We start from the raw sequence: 21,857 nt of genomic DNA on the forward strand, positions 1-21,857 counted from the left end.
GCCAAGGATAGCAGGAAAGGGTTTTGTGTGAGGACATTTTCAGTTCACCAGGAAAAGGTCAGTCTCATTTGTTTGGACATGAATGTATGGGTTTTTCGTATTAAATTCCACATAAAAAATTGAATAACATAATCAATAATATCAGAAAAGCTTCATCAAACTTAAATAGAGTTGTCCCTAATAACTCCTAATAGTTAAATGTTAATAAAAACTTTCAATAGAAAACCAAAAGGAAATAAAATTCCCAGTTGTAAATGTTATGTTTAAGAATAATAAGAAATAGCAAATATTAAGCATTGATTGCCTTTTGAATAAAATAAAAAATATTTTGATTATAATTGTAACCCATATTTGTATTTTTTTTTACTCTTTTCTTTTCTATCCCGATTAGGAACCATTAAGAAATATTCAGAAGCCACGAAAGTAAGTAATTAATTTATAATTCGCCCTGAGATTGAAAACATATTGATATGTGATCTGGTTAATTAATTAGATTAGTATTAATACATTGATTAAATTAAGTGACATATAAGAATATTATCTCATATCAATAATCAAGATCACATCAGTATATACATTGTAAATTCCAAGTCATGATTTCCAAAGTTTACACATTGTAAATTATGATTCGGGAGTGCTCCTAGTATCATTTAACGTGTCTTGGTTTGTTTATTTCTACTGCATCTTTACTGTTTCTGTTAACTAATCTAAACGTAGAGATATTTTTTGAGATTCTTTAACTCTTTCAATGCTGGGGTTTGTCACATCCCACCTGTCTGTTAGTGGCAAAAAAGTTCACCTGTCGGATGCCGGGTTAAAACATGACAAATTAGATGTGGAATGAAAGCTTATAACCCAAAGATGGTACTAAAGGTGAGAAATTTGGCCTCCGACTTCAGGATAAAGAGTTGCAACCCGAAGTATTGTTCTAAATTCGCAGAAATAGTACAAACTATGTATTACTCGACGCGCCTTAGAAAGACGAGAACAAATATTTATGCCTGTCCGGTTTTATGCCTGTCTGTCCGTCCGTCTGTCAGATATAATCACAGAGGTTGAATGAAAGATTATAACCCATAGATGGTACTAGCGATTAGAAATTTGACGCGCATTAGAAAAATGAGAACAAAGAAATACTTTTTTTAGTTTTACACCACTTCCGGTTAAAATGGTGTACCCGGAAGTGACACACATAGTCACAGAAAAATATACTTGATCAATTTACGTGTATTAAGAGGTCGAAACCGAATTTTTTTAATTCTGGTTTTGATGTCATATGCGGTTAAAAAATTGTCTGGAAGTGGAAGAAACCAGTTTAATAGTTGTCCCCTTCGAGTAGCGAAAAATAAACAATACTTTGTAAAAACATTCAACATTGGTTGATATTCCGCTGTTTTCATATTATTTATTGACCTAAATTTTTGTAAAATGCACTAGTCTTTTTTAAAGATATCATTGGACAATTTACTCACTGTTTTTGGATTTTACAAAATCGCTTGGATTGGCATGAAATTTGACATAAGCATAGCTAACATGTCAAAGAAAAAAGTGATATTGTGCCAGTGTGTGCTTTTTTCTGGGGATGAGTACCACCCCCTTCTCGAGTGTGAAAAAATATAGGTAAAAATATGTCCGTAAGTGGATAAACTAATTAAATTCCTTGTATTTTTTGTTTTTAGATGGTTTTTCGTAAATAAATCAAAAAGTAAGTATTTGATCGAAAAAACTATTCTTAGCAAATATAAAGCTTATAAAACAGTAAAAAAAATTATGTATGTATGAAGTCTGGACACACAATAAAAACAGAGTTGGAGCTGAACAACAGTTGGTTCTTATTCGTCGAATTCCAAATCGACTAGTTCAACGTAAAATATCCAAAAAATAACGCACTTTTCGGGGAAAACTCGCCACAAATTTTTTAAAGTGTTTAAAAAAGTTTTATTTTTGTTATTTAAAAAGTATCTATTCTATCACCATCAGCATCAAAAGTAAGTTACGCTTTAAATAAAATATGTCCCTTTTTTTGCTAAAAGAAATCGTGAAAATCACCACCTAATTAGCATTCCATATGAAATTAATAGTTACCGCCCTAGTTAATTTACTTATATTATACTGTTTATATGATCTATAAGATTTATTGGCAAGAAATGCTTATTAAAAAAAATTGGTTTTAAAATAAAAAAATTTTAATTTTGAAAAAAAATGCCTTGGTTTAAAATAACTTAAACATTAGTGATACTAAATATCTCAAAGAGTAAAAAATGTACATATCACATAAACAATACATAAGTAAATTAGGCGGTGATTTTTACATTTTTTTAACAAAAAAGAGACTTCATTTTGATGCTAACTAACTTTTGATGCTAGAAACGTTTATAAAAATACAAATAAAACTTTTTAGACATTTTATAACAGTTGTAAGTCATGAGTTTTTCCCGAAAAGTGCTTCGTTTTATGGTTATTTCATGTTAAAATATTCGATTTGTATTTTGACGAAGTAGAACCTGCTTTTCATTAAGGTGATACAGTAGCGATCAACAGGTAGCCAAAACGCGTTCCAAGATTGCGGCTGTAATTTTGAATATTTTTTCGAGATATTTGGCACACGTATTCGTAATATAATAAAGAATGGCGGTACAGAGCCGAATTTGAAAAATATATTAATATGTGGAAATTACTCTGTAATTAAATATAATATTAAAAAAACGAGCCTGTACCGCCATTAAGAAGAACAAAAAAATACACTTTCTTCAAATAAACTTTTTATCCGATGCCTAGATTTTGTGTCATTTTGGAACTACTAATGAAATACAAAATTTTAGTAGTTCCAAAATGACACAAAATCTAGGCATCGGATAAAAAAGTTCATTTGAAGAAAGTGTATTTTTTTGTTCTTCTTAATGGCGGTACAGGCTCGTTTTTTAAATATTGTATTTAATTACAGAGTAATTTCCACATATTCATATATTTTTCAAATTGGGCTCTGTACCGCCATTCTTTATTATATTACGAATACGTGTGCCAAATATCTCGAAAAAATATTCAAAATTACAGCCGCAATCTTGGAACGCGTTTTCGCTACCTGTTGATCGCTACTGTTTCCTCTTAACTACAACTCTACTTTTACAGGGTCTACAGACTTCATACATACACCATTGTTTTCACTTTTTTATACGCTATATTTTTGCTAAGAATATTTTTCGTTAAAATACTTTTTGAGTTTTTTTCTAAAACCGTCTAAAAACGTGACTTTTTTGTTGAAAAACGAACATAATATATTCACTTGCAAATAACTCAAACAGTATGTTAAGAAAAAATCTATAGAACAAAAACTAGCTTAGAATTACTCAGTTTATCCACTTTAGGACTTATTTTGAATGTATGTCTTTTCACATTATAAAAGTGGTTGTACTAACTCCCAAGGCAAAAGCACACGTCGGCACAATATCACTTTTTCTTTGACCTGTCAGCTATGTGCATACCCAATTTCATGTCAATCCAAGCGGTTGTTTAAAATTCGGAGGTTTTGCAATATTTACCGTGAGTGGATGGACTACAGATATATGTATATTAGATAAAAATTATAGTCTCAGCGAATCTTTGAAATATCTCCATTCCTTTGAAATGTTACATTTTTTAAGCCTTGAGGGAGTAGGCGCAAAATTATGACCAATGCTATTTAAATGCATTCAGTTTATTCGAATCCTGAGAAAACTAATAAGAATTTTGGAAAAATTTAAACGCAGAATGAAAGATTACATTATAACCGAGGGCGAAACTCTCTAAAAACTTTTATGTTTATATTGATAAGTGAAAGGGTGAAAAAAAAAAGAAAATTTAGTGTGATTTTTTATTTCAAATATTTAATTCAAAAGAAATTTTTGTTTATTCTATTCTTTTTGACATGAGGCTGTATTTGATTTCTCTATGTCATTGTATGCTATTGGTTAGTTCCTATCATTTCAGCCGACGTACGTCACGATTGGATCAATAGGGCCGAACATACATAACTAAGGCCCTTTTGGCATGATGCTGTATTATTTTGAAGTCGATACAGCCTGAATATTTTTTTTTATTTTTTTACGTTCTATGTGATTAAAAAAATTAAGAATCACCGCAATTTTAGCCCACCACCCCCTTCCCCTTTCCCCACATCAAAAAATGTCAATTTTTCGATTTTATTTTTTTTTTAAGTTGGTTTGCAATTAAATTATAAATTACAAAAAATTCACACGCACAGCTGAGGCTTTTACAAAACATATATTTTTATGGACCCGAAGGTCGAGTGTACATAACCTCAATGTTTTTTGTTTTTTAATAGGTACGTATAACTTTTTTTGGCGATGGCTGCATGTCTAATTTTTTTGCGTTTTGTGAATTTTATCAAAATCTGTATTTCTGACTTTTTTCAGATTTATTCGTAAGGTGCGCCATCTTCAAAAATCCGGAAAACTGGTTTTTTCGGTAGTTTTTTGGGATTTTCTCCATTTTATATACTTCAAAATAGACTAACTCAAGGTTTTTTATAGGTTACGTATATATAATTTGAAATAACTGAGTTTTTAGGGATATTCAAAAATTGTGTAAAACACCTAAACCCCCCAAAAACTATGTTTTTTCAAATTCTTAAAAGTTTCTTAATTCTTTCGTACCCCATGAAGTTAAATTACAAAGCCATTAAAATATAACTAGAGGTGATTCATACCTACTTACCATCTCAATTGAATGCAATCATCGGCAAAGCCATCTTTTAGTGTCATTGTGTCATCCCCAAAAATCTACCTGGGTCTTAAAATGCAGGTATGCATACTTGTTCCGTTATAACTCTTATCTTTTAAAATTTTGTAGTAAAAGCATTTCTATAGCTATAGTGAGTTTATTGCCCTACCTCTTTATGTGGCTTAATGATTTGGATTGTAAACACAGATAAGAAAGGGTGTGATAGACCAGAGAAATTAGCAAATAAATGGCCTCTTTCGTGACATCCGTTGATACAGGTATCTAATAATGCCTCCTCTACACATCGGCAGACGCGTCTGCGGATGCATCTGCCCATGTATCATCACGCGCTGACCACACATCTGTAGTACACATCTGTAAATCGTTCAGTTTGTGTTAATTCTCGGGTGACGCAATATTTACTTTGAATTCACTGCGAAAACTAATGCGTCGTAGAGGTCCGAGGTAAACAACAGACGATCAAATTACCCCATCTACACATCTGTGGATGCATACGCAGGTGCCGTCCGCGGACACGTCTGCCGATGTGTAGAGGAGGCTTAAGAACTGCTTATGGCATTAGGGTAAATTTAGTTACAACAGTATCCAATATAAAAATTATGCAAAAAATCAAACGTACTTTTTAACTTATAAACAATATATAAACAATTAAAGATCGCTATTTGATTGTAAATATTAAAGGTGGAGACCGGTATGCTGTATGGAAAGGTGATACAATTTTACTGAAGAGCATAGAAAATTCTTTAAAATGAGTGTTTGGAAAGTTCTTTTTGTTAATTTGTTGCTTAGTTATTGGGAAAATAGCTTCAAAAGTCGATTTTTTGAAAATAATTAATAACTTTTCTAAAAATACACTAAAAGCTTTATTTTCGCGTAAGTAAAGGAACAATATTAGAAGTATTCAGCCGTTAAAATTTCAAGAAGTTTTACCTAATAGTTATTGCAAAATTGAAATTGTTTATCCCAAAAAGCTTCTATCTACAGCGTTATTATGCATAAACTATTAGGTCAACATAAATTCTAAAGACATCAAACCAAAGAGAAAGGTTCAATTTATCAAATTAGATCAAGTCTTGAATAAAAAGTTTATAATAAATATTATAAATAATTATAAAATAATTTTGAAAAAGTAGTGTTATTTTAAGCTTATTCGCGAACTCAAGCGAGGGTGCTGCCGCTTATTTTGAACTAGAGGAATTGGGATGAAGATTTAAACAAAACATCCGTTAACCTATATATCAATGTCGATTGAATGCTTGTCTGGTGTGTTCATTTAATGAATGATTTATTTATATTAATTAATTACATCAATAAAAATATTAATTATATCAAAATGCATTATCCCAATTACATCGGCCATTTTCATGCAACTGCACTGCCACCTATAGTCGATTGAGTTCGCGAATAAACAATTAAAATAACAACCGCATTAACATGTGGGAATTAACTAATTTTGATGGGAAATAAGCCACAATTTTACTAAAAAAATGGTTTTATTTTGACAACGACACCCGATTTGAGCGTCGAAACGTTAATAAAATCAGTTTTTTTAGTAAAATTGTGGCTTATTTCCCATCAAAACTAGTTAATTCCAAAAATGCCACAAGAAAATAGCTTCAGAACAACAACACGTAGGAAGTTAATTTTTTTTATTCGACATGTTGGTATTCTTATAGAAACTGAAACAAAAATTTAATGCCCTACAACCCTTAAAACCCGAGTTAGCCACTTTTTTCAAAAATTCACCGGGGCTTTGTTTATAAATATTAGAAAATTTGAAAAGCAACATTTAAACGAATGAAAGAGCATGTTTATACAAAAAAAAATTAAAACGATTCTTTTAAAAACGAGCCGTCCATGATGCGCCAAAAGTGAAGAGTTTAAAAGTAAAGCGATTCTTACCCTCTTGATTTTATTATCAAAAACTTAATTCACAACTACACATTTATAAAAGGCGCAATACCTCCGGTAAGATTTAGGTACAAAATTAACAAAACCCAAAAAAAAATATATAATACAATATTCCAGTTACCCGTCGTTTGTCACCATTAATCCCTTTATCCTAAAGATAAATAACAGTTTGTCGACGAAAATTCCATTCGATCAAATGTTCGTCGATGAATTGTCCATTCGATGAATTGTGCATTCGACCAACTGTTTGTCGACCAACTGTTGTCGACCAATTTTCCGTCGACGAAGTGTTCTCGACCAGCTTTCCGACACCGGATTTGGGTGTCATTGTATTCTGTTGGTTAATTCCTACCATTTTAGCCACCGTACGTCATGATTGGAAAAATAGCAGCGAATATACGTAACTAAGGCCCTTTCAATATTTTACTGTAATTGATTTTTCTGTGTCATTGTATTCTGTTGACTGATTCCTATCATTTGAGCCGCCGTACGACACGTTTGGACCAATGGGAGTGAAGATACGTAACTAATACCTAACAAGAGGTTTACTCAAACTTCTTTTTTGTACTTATACCACTCGGTAAAAGTACAAAAAAAAGTTTGGGTAAACTTTTGCACAACTGTGTAAATACTAACGAAAAATCTAAAATATTAAAAAAAATTAGTGGAATCCGTTAATCTGTTCTCGAAAAAATTAGCTATGAAAATGAGCATAATTTTCTATATCCCTAACTTTTGACGAGCAGTTTAGCTTAAATGGGGAAAAGCGGTAAGCTTAGACCAAACACCAGTAGGAGGCATTCAATTAATTGAGGAAAAAAATTAAATGGATAACAATATTTATTTCAGTTACACAAAAGGCATTGTCCCGCTAGAATGTTTGAAATCACAATTAATAGTCCTACAAAAAAGACAGGCGTTTAAAAGTGATAAGACCATTGAACAATAAGCCTGTGAGCTACCTTTTAAACACATTCTTAAAAATAATCCATAACACAATTAAAAAAAGGTTTGTTAAGAAATTCTTTTATAAACTTCAGAAATTCAACAACTTCTCCTGATTATGTTTAAAAAACGTACGGAATGCACTAAATGAAAAAAAAAAAAAAAAAGAAAAAGATTTATCATACCGTTATACTATAATATATCCTTACGTTGAATATTTGATGCTTCCCTGTGGAGTATAAAACGGACAGTTGTGTTTTTCCCGTGATCTGCCTTGTTTAGTCTTCTTTGTCGTTTTATTCGTTAAATCCTATCCTCTTAAGTCACAGCGTCAGAAAGCAGTGGGTATATGCAGTGAACGGGAGGCCTATGTCGAACAGTGAACGTTGGGGCCCTTTCGCGTTTATCATATGTAGAGAAGTCGCTTGTCAAAAACTGGACGTATGTAATCGTATTCTATTTGTTAAATACTCTCACATAATATGTCATACCATGTGCGTTAATCCATTTTATTTCTACAATTTTAAAGTGTTATTACATGCCGTCATTTTCATTTGTCTACACCATCGTATTCTGCCAGTTAAATCCCATCGTTTCAGGCGCTGTACGTCACGATTGAACCAATAGGACCGAAGATACATAACTAAGGCCCTTTTGACCTGCTGCTTGTTTGATTTTTCTGTGTCATTGTCTTCTATGATGCCTAAGGCATATTTATGACATGTCTTATTTTTAAAGAAAACAAGTAATTGGACTTCGTAAGTCCTAGGTTTTCACCCAAAGTAATCGAAAGTAGAATTGGAAGTCGATATTTGAATTCTTCGTGTAACTTTGCGTGGATTGATATACAAATTTACTAATTTTGAGTCATTTTTACTAAACTGTTTACACAGAAATAACTCTAAAGATTCAAACCTTTCAATACGCTTCGATTTATGTGTTCGTATACTATTTCTGAGTCTATTGGGACCGTGCAAGTTCGGCAAAACGACACCTGGTTTCTACGCTCTGCAACTTTATTCGCACTTTTAATTATATTGGCCAATTATATTAGTCCTGGTTACTGGATAATTGTCAAGGCCATAATCCAAAAAAATAAGAAGAAAAAATAAGATTCAGGTTATGTTATTAAAACGTAAACAATTGTATGTAGTAAATAAAATTAGTTATTAAAATGCAGTACTGCAAGCAAAATACAATTAATTTAATTTGCCTTCATATAATAATTGCATATAATATCAATATTGCAGAGCAACATATAATTTTTCTTCTTCAATGACAGTAGGTATGAAATGTACGTCAATTTGACAATTTCAATGGACAATATGAATTATTTAAGAAAGTTGCAATATTTCTCCGCTATTCGCGCACGATCGTTTCTCGTATCCGTTCCAAGTACTTGCACACCGCGAATAATGGCATTTCCGGTTATAACTTTTTAAGCCGAAATTACGTAAAAACCAAAATTTTACATTTGTTCTCATCTTGCTAAGCCACGTTGAATAATATATCACTTATTCTCTTTCGGCAACTTTAAAATAGTAAATACTTACGGTTGCAACTCTAAAACCGGAACTCCGACGTCAAATTTCTCATCTTTAATAATACCATCCTTAAGTTAAAAGCTTTCATTCGACACCCGATTTGTCATTCTATCTGTATTAATAACGGAGGAGTTGTATTCGCGGATGGACAGACATACGGACAGACAGCCTAGGTAAAATTTTTCATCTTTAATACCATGCTTGAACTATAAGCTATCATTTGGCACCTCATTTGCCATTATACCTGGTATAATGACGGAGGATTTATACTCGCGGTCGGAGGGATCGACGGACAGACAGCCTAGGTCAAATTTTTCACCTTTAGTATCATCCTTGGATTATAAGCTTTCATTTGACACCTCATTTGTCATTCTACCTGGTATATTGACGGAGGAGCTATATTCGCGGTCGGACGGACCGACGGTCAGACAGCGTAAGTCAAATTTCTCACCTTTAGTACCATCCTTGGATTATAAGCTTTCATTTGACACCTCTTTTGTCATTCTACCTGGTATAGTAGAGGAGTTATATTCGCGGTCGGACGGACCGACGGACAGACAGCCCAAGTCAAATTTCTCACCTTTAATACCATCCTTGGATTATAAGCTTTCATTTGACATCTCATTTGTCATTCTACCTGGTATAATGACGGAGGAGCTATATTCGCGGTCGGACGGACAAACGGACAGACAGCCTAAGTCAAATTTCTCACTTTTAGTACCATCCTTGGATTATAAGCTTTCTTTTGACACCTCATTTTTCATTCTACCTGGTATAATGACGGAGGAGTTATATTCGCGGTCGGACGGACCGACGTCTCACCTTTAGTACCATACTTCGATTATAAGCTTTCATTTGACATCTCATTTGTCATTCTACCTGGTATAATGACGGAGGAGCTATATTCGGGGTCGGACTGACCGACGCGACGGACAGACAGCCTAAGTCAAATTTCTCACCTTTAGTACCATCTTTGGATTATAAGCTTTCATTTGACACCTCATTTGTCATTCTACCTGGTATATTGACGGAGGAGCTATATTCGCGGTCGGACGGACCGACGGTCAGACAGCGTAAGTCAAATTTCTCACCTTTAGTACCATCCTTGGATTATAAGCTTTCATTTGACACCTCTTTTGTCATTCTACCTGGTATAGTAGAGGAGTTATATTCGCGGTCGGACGGACCGACGGACAGACAGCCCAAGTTAAATTTCTCACCTTTAATACCATCCTTGGATTATAAGCTTTCATTTGACATCTCATTTGTCATTCTACCTGGTATAATGACGGAGGAGCTATATTCGCGGTCGGACGGACAGACGGACAGACAACCTAAGTCAAATTTCTCACTTTTAGTACCATCCTTGGATTATAAGCTTTCTTTTGACACCTCATTTTTCATTCTACCTGGTATAATGACGGAGGAGTTATATTCGCGGTCGGACGGACCGACGTCTCACCTTTAGTACCATACTTCGATTATAAGCTTTCATTTGACATCTCATTTGTCATTCTACCTGGTATAATGACGGAGGAGCTATATTCGGGGTCGGACTGACCGACGCGACGGACAGACAGCCTAAGTCAAATTTCTCACCTTTAGTACCATCTTTGGTTATAAGCTTTCATTTGACACCTCATTTGTCATTCTACCTGGTATAATGACGGAGGAGTTATATTCGCGGTCGGACGGACCGACAGCCTAAGTCAAATGTCTCACCTTTAGTACCATCCTTGGATTATAAGCTTCTATTTGACACCTCATTTGTCATTCTACCTGGTATAATGACGGAGGAGCTATATTCGCGGTCGGTCGGACCGACGGACAGACAGCCTAAGTCAAATTTCTCACCTTTAGTACCATCCTTGGATTATAAGCTTTCATTTGACACCTCATTTGTCATTCTACCTGGTATAATGACGGAGGAGTTATATTTGCGGTCGGACAGACCGAAGGACAGAAAGTTTAAGTCAAATATCTCACCTTTAGTACCATCCTTGGATTATACGCTTTCATTTGACACCTCATTTGTCATTCTACCTGGTATAATGACGTAAGAGTTATATTCGCGGTCGGACAGACCGACGGACAGATAGTTTAGGTCAAATTTCTCACCTTTAGTACCATCCTTGGATTATAAGCTTTCACATTTTTTCAAAATTGGGTGAAAACAACTTGATGCCAGAATGATTTGTTGATGAAAATAATATATACATTCTCAAATTGCCTATTTTTCGTTGTGGATAATATTGTATTCAACAGTGATGCCAAATTTCTGATGCCAAAATGATTGATAATGAAAGTGGGATATACGTTTTCATGTATATAGCGGCAGCGACAAAACGGTAAAACACTGAACTAAATGTATATAATATTTTCACTGTGCCATCATTTTGAACTCAAACATTTTATGGAATAAACTTATATAAGTCAGTAAGGAATAAACAAAGAAAGCTGATATATTAAAGTAACATCAAGGAATCAAATCTCTAACTACAGAGTTGATTAGACTTCTGCTAACAAGTACAGGAAAAAAGTTATTAAGGTAGTGTAAAGTGGCATCGATATACAGATGCCACTTTGCAAGACGATGCCAAATTGATGGTAAATGCATAATGTATCGATGCCAAATTGATAGTAGGATTTATATATATATATATATATATATATATATATATATATGAAAATTACTAAGTTCTCGGGAAGAACCGCGTTGAGAATTTATAACTCGACGTTTCGGCACCCTTTTTGGAGCCATTATCAAGAGGGGTATGGTTCCGTTCGAGTTCGGGGTCTCAATCTGCCTACTCCCCTCACTCGTGACGTACCAGTAGTGTCTTGTTCTCTAGGAGAACGGTCAAGCGGCACTGAGGTCTCAATCTGCCTACTCCTCAGTGTCGAGTGACGACCTGTCTTCGCCTGTGTAGCTCCTTTTATACTCTCAGTGCGCGCGGGAACTGTATGCGCGGGAGAGGCCTGAGTGGGATCGACTGACGTGGGGATTCGCCGAAGCAGCGGTCGCCATGTTGCCGGCAGTCTTTTGGCGTCATCGCGTGTGTTTAGGCTGTGAGGGCGTTTTTCAATTTCGATGGCTTCACGGATGATTCTCGATTTTAAGGAGCGGACAGGGGCGATGGTTTTTGCTTTCTCGAAATCTATTTGGTGACCTGTCTGAATATGATGTTGGGCAAGGGCTGAAGTAGTGTCGGAATGTTTTACAGATATGGAATGTTCGTAGATACGGTTTTGGATTCGTCGGTTTGTCTGTCCTATGTATGTCCGTGGGCAACTGGAACAAGGTATCTCGTAGACACCATGGTCTTCATTGGGGATTTGGTCTTTTACGGATCTGACAAGATTGCACAACTTGGAGTGAGTAGTGAAGACGGTTTTGATATTTAGAGGGGTAAGAATTCTACTAATCTTGTCAGTGACACCTTTGATAAAAGGTAGAAAGATTTTGGGTTGATCGGGCGGCAAGTTTTCTTTATTAGATGGAATGGGATTTAGATGTTTCTGAATGCTCCTATTGATTTGGGTTTTATGGTAGCCGTTTTGTAAGAGTGTTTGCCTTATTGAATTTATTTCAGATGGTCTGTGATTGTCGTCACTAAGCCTTATAGAGCGAGAAACAAGAGTGTTGACAACTGAACTGAGTTGGGCGGGGTGATGATGTGACTGGGCATTGAGATACCGATTTGTATGGGTGGGTTTTCGGTACACGGAATAGGAAAAACTGTGAGGTGGCTGTTTTTGAATAAGTACATCAAGGAATGGTAAAGACTCCTCAGACTCAACTTCCATCGTGAATTGAATACTGGGGTGTATTCCATTCAGGTGGGAGAGGAAGAGATCTAACGTATCTTTACCATGGGGCCAAATGACAAAAGTGTCATCAATGGCTCCAAAAAGGGTGCCGAAACGTCGAGTTATAAATTCTCAACGCGGTTCTTCCCGAGAACTTAGTAATTTTCATTTACCTGACCGCGGAAATCTTTCCGAACATATATATATATATATATATATATATATAATCCGGTTCTCTTTTACCGTGAGGTGTCGAGAATCTGTCAATAATAATTGTTCAATATGGAGGTAAACAAATGTTGTATAATATATTAGTTTTATTGTTGTGAGGACAGAAACAAAAAAGTTTATAATAATTGTAGTGACTTTTTAAATAGTTTTTAAAAGCAACAGGTACGTAATAATAATTGTAAATGTTTCAGTATCGCAATAAAAAATTACATAACCTATTTGGAAAATGTAAAATAAACCTACCTAGTATGTATGTAAAATAAACCTACCTAGTATGTATGTAAAATAAACCTACATAACCAACAAAATTTCTAAAAATATTCATCTAATATTGTTTTCTTGCTCTGTTTTGTTGTGTTGTAATATTTGAGTAGGGCTTTTCATCGATTGTCATTTGTTTCGAGCTTCTGTCAAATGTTGTATAATCTGTGTATAATATTAATATACACGGATTATACGACATATGACAGAAACTCGGAACAAATGACTGTGTATGAAAAGCCCTATTCCGTAGACATCAAACTAATGTGATTAAATTCGGAACTGTCACGTTGTTCATTTGCTCTATCTTCCAGTAAGATGCATAGGTCCCCGTAGCCGATATCTAAAGGTGCTGGAATTTGAACACAATGTACGTGGGTTCAATCCCCAATACAAACTTTTATTTTTTTAATTTTTTTTTATACATTTTATGATTGTAAGTATATTATTATATAATTTTTTTAAAGAAAATACGTATTTAATTAAAATTTTTCAGATGGTTTCATAAGATCTGCTGTAGCATCCAGAGCTTTAAAGCCAAAGTTTGATAGCAAGCGTAGCTTCAACATACCGACTCAGAAATAGTGCGTAAAATACTCTTTCTAAAGTCAAAATTTAATTTAATTTATTTACATTGTTTGGCTACAATTTGGTTTTTTTTTGTTTCAATGAAACATGTTATTAAAATTATAAGTTGTTCTATTTATATCTTTATAAATTTAAACACACTATAATAATTATATTCCAATTACCTAAATGGAGTGTAAAGTAAAAGAACAAAAAATGGACTGTGCTATTAACAACCAACGCAACATACTAGACCACACCTTTTTTAAGGTGCTAATATGTGAATTTTACCAATTTTTGAGTATTTGCGCTACCGCAAATTAAAAGATATTGTCTGTTTTAAATTTATTTACTATTTTTTAAACAGTTTTCACTATACGCTGTGAGCTTCGCTGGTGTCGCTCCTAGCGGACTACTATTCAACTTTCACCGGTAATTTTTAAATTTATTATTTAATTGTTATCGCTTAATATTTACAACGCAAAAAAGTAATTAAATTGTAATGGATTTTTTTAAGATTTTGCTAATCATTTTGACGTTCTATTGACAAAATATGAATTTCTTACTTCGGATACTTTCACAATTATCGTGTAGATGGCGCTAAGATTAATGGATTAATAGATTAATAGAACATTAAAAAAACTTAATTTCAGTATTTAAAACGTAAGCATATTTAAGGTAAAAATATATACCACAGCTTTGACCAACTAATATTTTTTATAATTAATGTTTTTAATTTTAATTTTAAATTAATCTCTTTGGCATTTATGTCAAATTTCCGGTAAAGGTTTACAGACTTGTCACTACTGGCGTTCGCGAATTTGTAAATATCCCCTCTACTTACGAGCTCACAGCGTATAGCACGTTCAAATATTATTGGCTAAAGATTGTAAAAAATATTTGAAAAAAGAATGTGTGTGTAATTTGTACGCACGTAAGAAGTTATACTTATAACAGAATAAAACACACACAAACACATTGAAAAATGCCACAAATGATTTCTGAACAATAATTGTTGGAAAAATTTTAATTAAATACGTATTTTCTTTAAAAAAATTATATAATAATATACTTACAATCATAAAATGTATAAAAAAAATTAAAAAAATAAAAGTTTGTATTGGGGATTGAACCCACGTACATTGTGTTCAAATTCCAGCACCTTTAGATATCGGCTACGGGGACCTATGCATCTTACTGGAAGATAGAGCAAATGAACAACGTGACAGTTCCGAATTTAATCACATTAGTTTGATGTCTACGGAATAGGGCTTTTCATACACATTTTTCAATGTGTTTGTGTGTGTTTTATTCTGTTATAAGTATAACTTCTTACGTGCGTACAAATTACACACACATTCTTTTTTCAAATATTTTTTACAATCTTTAGCCAATAATATTTGAACGTGCTATACGCTGTGAGCTCGTAAGTAGAGGGGATATTTACAAATTCGCGAACGCCAGTAGTGACAAGTCTGTAAACCTTTACCGGAAATTTGACATAAATGCCAAAGAGATTAATTTAAAATTAAAATTAAAAACATTAATTATAAAAAATATTAGTTGGTCAAAGCTGTGGTATATATTTTTACCTTAAATATGCTTACGTTTTAAATACTGAAATTAAGTTTTTTTAATGTTCTATTAATCTATTAATCCATTAATCTTAGCGCCATCTACACGATAATTGTGAAAGTATCCGAAGTAAGAAATTCATATTTTGTCAATAGAACGTCAAAATGATTAGCAAAATCTTAAAAAAATCCATTACAATTTAATTACTTTTTTGCGTTGTAAATATTAAGCGATAACAATTAAATAATAAATTTAAAAATTACCGGTGAAAGTTGAATAGTAGTCCGCTAGGAGCGACACCAGCGAAGCTCACAGCGTATAGTGAAAACTGTTTAAAAAATAGTAAATAAATTTAAAACAGACAATATCTTTTAATTTGCGGTAGCGCAAATACTCAAAAATTGGTAAAATTCACATATTAGCACCTTAAAAAAGGTGTGGTCTAGTATGTTGCGTTGGTTGTTAATAGCACAGTCCATTTTTTGTTCTTTTACTTTACACTCCATTTAGGTAATTGGAATATAATTATTATAGTGTGTTTAAATTTATAAAGATATAAATAGAACAACTTATAATTTTAATAACATGTTTCATTGAAACAAAAAAAAACCAAATTGTAGTCAAACAATGTAAATAAATTAAATTAAATTTTGACTTTAGAAAGAGTATTTTACGCACTATTTCTGAGTCGGTATGTTGAAGCTACGCTTGCTGTCAAACTTTGGCTTTAAAGCTCTGGATGCTACAGCAGATCTTATGAAACCATCTCGTTCCTTAGCATCCACGACTTTTTGGATGCTTCAGTCACTAACTTGACGCAGCGTTCCACGGTTTGAGTATGACATGGAATTTTTTCAAAGTTCCAATCCTCGGGTGTTTCACCAGCAGTGATTTTAGCCCAAACTTCATCATCAGAGACTCTCCGTAACAGTGGTGATGGTGGAATTTCAGCGGTGTTCCAATCAATTAATTCAGTATAGTCAGTCGCATGACAATTGATTTTTGGAGCTCGAAAAACCCTAATTGTTTCTGTTTTTGTAGCTAACATCCTTGCTTTAATTATTATTCGGAATCCTAATTCTCTTATGTTCTTCCTTTCATCAACTATCATGCTCAGTAGCAAATTTTCTGGGTGGGAAAAAATGTATTTCTTTCGATTACAGGATTAACTACTTTAATCAAATTCTCTGGTAGAAATCTGGTTGATTTGATAGCCTCAAAAACGTGTTCAGGTCGTGTTCAGGTCCATTTGTTATGTAGAAACGTATGATATAAGAATGAAGGATACTAACAATGTATGTGCAAATGAAGGCGTTTCCACACTTACATACAGTCTCAAAACTCTCTTAGCTGTAGTCAACCTTCGAGAGTGGGAAAGTGGACCCGGTTCTCGAACAGATAAGTCCACAGGGCAGTTGCCTGACTTTATTGCACAACTTATGTCTAGAAGATACTGTTGATCTTTACTCAAAGCAACGAGATGGTTTCATAAGATCTGCCGTAATTTCCAAAGCTTCGATGCCAAAGTTTGAAAGCAAGAGCAGCTTCAACGTACCCACTCAGAAATAGTGAGTAAAAGACTCTTTCTAACGTCAAAATTTCATTTAATTTGTTGACATTGTTTGGCTACAATTTGGTTTCTTTTTTGTTTCAATTAATCATGTTATTAAAATTATTATAAATTGTTTTATTTATATCCTTTATAACTTTAAACACACTATAATAATTCTATTCCAATTAAATGGAGTGTAAAGTAGAAAAACAAAAATGGATTGTGCTATTAACATCCAACACAACATACTAGACCAGCGATTCTCAATCTGTGGTACATGTACCACTGGTGGTACAATTCATTACTTCAGGTGGTACACAAAACACACAAAAAAATAAAATAGTAGTACATACTTAGTAAGTCTTGATAATACATTCTAAAAATACAGGGTGTAACAAAAATACAGGTCATAAATTAAATCACATATTCTGGAACCAAAAATAGTTCGATTGAACCTAACTTACCCTAGTACAAATATTCACACAAAAAAAGTACAACCCTTTGAAGTTACAAAATAAAAATCGATTTTTTTCAATATATCGAAAACTATTTGAGATTTCTTATTGAAAACGGACATGTGGCATTATTATGACAGGAAAATTAAAAAAAAAATTCTGCACCTCATAAAAATTTTATGGGGGTTTTGTTCCTTTAAACCCCCCAATTAAATTATCATTGTGGCACCATTAGCTGTTAAAGACAATGTTTTTAAAACTTTTTTGCCACTTAGTAATTTTTCTAACTAGTTTTTATCGAGATATTTTGAATATTTGTCAAATCCACCACATATTTGTTAAGTTCGATTATACGCTGTGAGCTTCGCTGGTGTCGCTCCTGGCGGATTACTAATCAACTTTCACTGGTAATTTTTAAATTTATTATTTAATTGTTATCGCTTAATATTTACAACGCAAAAAAGTAATTAAATTATAATAGATTTTTTTAAGATTTTGCTAATCATTTTGACGTTCTATTGATAAAATATGAATTTCTTACTTCGGATACTTTCACAATTATCGTGTAGATGGCGGTAAGATTAATATATTAATTTATAATTAGATATTACGGAACATTAAAAAAACTTAAATTCAGTATTGAAAACGTATTGTATATTTAAGGTAAAAATATATAACACAGCTTTGACAAACTAATACTTTTTATAATTAATGTTTTTAATTTTAATTTTAAATTAATCACTTTGACATTTATGTCAAATTTCCAGTAATCGTTTACAGACTTGTCACTACTGGCGTTCGCGAATTTGTAAATATCCCTTCTACGTACGAGCTCACAGCGTATAATAGCCCAGTAAGGATCTGTGAAAAAACGTCTATTTTTGGATGTGAGAGGTGGCATTCGGATTTTTGCAGATAAAGTTAGGTGACACCTTCAGTAATAATAATTGACTTATGCTCCTTCTCAAATATGCCCGGAACATTAATAAAAAAATTAAAATATTTAAAAATTTCGAAAAACGTCGATTTTTTTCTGCTTTCTTTGCTTATAACTTTAAAACGATCCGTTTTGGAACAAAGTCGTAGAGAAATAAAATAAAGATAATTGAATTTTGTATGATATACGAATACGACTGGTCAAAAATGTCTTAACATATTACCTTTTCTGCAATATAGCAATAAATACAAAATAAGGGGGCAAAATACGCCTGTTGTTATTCAATGTTTTTAACCACTTTGGTGCCACTTAGAACCTTAGTAATTCGCTTAAGAAATTCTTTGTAACATACTTAAACCGTGTACCAAATTTCATTAAAATCGACCTAATAGATTTTGCATAATAAATTTGCAATCTAAATGTTTTCAGAAAAGTTCAACTTTTTTAAAATCTTTCTGAACAAAAAGTAGACCATTTAGAAGTTGTCTAATTTTTTTACATTTAAAGAGGTACTCTACCTATCTAATACACTTTACAGAATTAAAATCGGATTATTTAAGGGGCCTCAACAATGTTTTAAACTTGTAAACAATTTTTTGGCTTATAAACAAATAGCTTTGTTTAATAATAAAAAAATTAATTTTTAGCAATGCAAATAATTAAAACCGGTATAATTTGACTTAAACTTTCAAGTGCTGTCAGCAGAATTGCTATTTTATTTTTTAATCAAAAGTTATTCGCGTTCAAAAATTGCAATTTTTCGAACTTTTGAAAGTTCCACTCCGTTATCTCGAAAACTATGCATTCTACGAAAAACTTGTAAGAACATTTTTTGCTTAGAATTACCCAAGAAATACAAAAAAATGTTTTATTTTGCGAAAAATCTATGTTATGTAATTCCTCAAGTTCTTTGTTTATAACAATCTTATCGACATCCGGATCAACTGTTACCCAAAAAATTCGTGTTCTACGGGTCAAAAAATACATAAAAATCTTGGGTAAGTCCATCTAAATCAAGGAGCCGCAGCACCCTCTCCTGGCCACAGGACTAATTTGTTTATAAGCCAAAAAATTGTTTATAACTTTAAAACATTGCTGAGGCTGCTTAAATAATCCGATTTCAATTCTGTAAAGTGCATTAGATAGATGGAGTGCTTCTTTATATGTAAAAAAAATTGACAAATCTTTGTATGTTCTAGTTTTTGTTGTGCAAGATTTTAAAAAAATTTAATTTTTTAAAAAAAGTTTAGATTGCAAAATTATTATTCAAAATCTACTAAATCAATTTTAATGAACTTTGGTGTACGGTTTTAGCACATTACAAAAATTTTCTAAGCGAATTAGGAAGGTTCCAAGTGCAACCTAAGCAATGGAAAACCATTGAATAAGGACAGGCTTGTTTTGCCCCCTTATTTTATATTTATTGCTATTTTGCAGCAAGGGTGATAAATTAAGACATTTTTAACCAATCGCATCTGATATAAAATTTAATTATCTTTGTTTTATTCCTATACGACTTTGTTCCAAAATAAATCGTTTTAAAGTTATAAGCAAAAAAAAAGTAGAAATAAAAACGAAATATTTTGAAATTTTTTAATATTTTATTTTTTTTTATTAATGTTCCGGGCATATTTGAGAAGGAGCATAAATCAATTATTATTAACGAAGTTATCACCTAACTTCATCCGCAAAAATCTGGATGCCACCTCTCACATCCACCTAAAAACAGATCCTTACTGGTCTACTATAATAATATGAAAATTTATTTATAAATTACAGATTTTATAAGTATATTTTGAACCATATTAAAAAAGAAGCCACATCTCGATAAAAGGTGCCTTATCTGAAAAATACTAAGAGGCAAAAAAGTTTTAAAAACACTGTGTTCAACTTATGGTACCGCAATAATAGTTTAATTGGAACGTACACAAACATTTGGGGGGTATACAGGCACAAAATCTCCATAAAATTGTTATGTTAACATATTAAAAAAAGAAGCTGCATCTCGATTAAAACTGGTATATCTAAAAAATACTAAGAGGCAAAAAAGTTTCAAAAACATTGTGTTGAACTAACGGTACCACAATAATAATTTAATTGGAACGTACATAAAAGTTTGGGGGGGGGGGTTTAAGGGAACAAAACCCCCATAAAATTTTTATGGGGTGCACAAATTTCACTATAATTTCTTTTTAAGATGTTTCTGCCATAGTCATGCCACATGTCCATTTTCATTAAAAAATCTCCAATAGTTCGATATTTCGGAAAAAATCGATTTTCTTTTTGTAACTTCAAAGGGCTGTAACTTTTTTTGTGTGCAAATTTGTACTAGGGTAAGTTAGGTTCAATCGAACTATTTTTGGTGCCAAAATATGTGATTTAATTTATGACCTGTATTTTTGTTACACCCTGTATATGTGGTACCAAAAATAATAAAAAGAACTGTTGGTGGTAGGTACATGACTCAAAAAGTTTGAGAAGCGCTGTACTAGACCACACCTTCTTTTAAGGTGCTAAATGTGAATTCTACCAATTTTTGAGTATATTGCGCTACCGCAAATTAAAAGATATTGTCTGTTTCAAATTTATTTCCTGTTTTTTAAACTATTAACTAAACAGTTTTCACTATAGCACGTTAAAATATTATTGGCTAAAGATTGTAAAAATAATTGAAAAGTGTCTTGATTTCTGAAAAAAACTAAATTTTAAGTATGATGTGCTAACTGGGTGTTCAATATATAACTTTATTTCACTCTGCATTTCACTTATATACTCCAAAGGCAAGTTTTCCGCGGTATAGCAATTAAAAAATATAACATTATTTTTTTTCAACCCACCCTATTACGCTATTACTCAACGGCCCCCAGCATTCCAACGGTCGTAGAAAACTTAATATTACAGACTAAAAATAGTTGTTTGCTATAACATTTTCTTTTAATACTTACCGAGATATATTTGCTGATGCTCCACAGCCTGTTCATATCCGTTCAGAGTTAAATATTCCTTTGCTATTGCCCGGTGCATTTTGGCATGTTTAATTTTGTTCTTCCGTTTTTTGTAAAGTTCAGCTATAACTTTGAACTCCCTAATGGCATCTCTGTTTTGTCCACTTTTCTTATAGTGTCCTGATAATTTCAAACACGCCTCCAAGTGTGCGTCCTTTTTTTCTTGTTTAAGTCCTAAACAGCATGATATATACCAATTAGTAAATTCTCAAAGCAAAAGAAAAATTTTATGAAAGATTAATGTGAAAGACATAATATTATGAACGTAGATAAGCAGAAGACGTCCAATCCACATATTTTCAAAAATTAAATTTTAATTCGCGA

At 32.7% G+C, this 21,857-nt stretch overlaps 1 protein-coding gene across 1 annotated transcript in view; it reads right to left on the bottom strand.

Moving 5' to 3' along the window:
- The window catches only part of LOC126889534 (cytochrome P450 6k1-like), a 110,174-nt gene extending 88,569 nt beyond the window's left edge, over positions 1-21,605 (bottom strand). The window contains exon 1 of the mRNA XM_050657886.1: positions 21,474-21,605. The gene's annotated coding sequence lies outside the window, so the exon portion shown is untranslated. The remainder of the gene's footprint in view (positions 1-21,473) is intronic.
- Between the last annotated feature and the right edge of the window lie 252 nt (positions 21,606-21,857).

Source organism: Diabrotica virgifera, chromosome 8, assembly GCF_917563875.1.
Source record: "Diabrotica virgifera virgifera chromosome 8, PGI_DIABVI_V3a".
Classification (NCBI taxonomy): Eukaryota; Metazoa; Arthropoda; class Insecta; order Coleoptera; family Chrysomelidae; genus Diabrotica; species Diabrotica virgifera.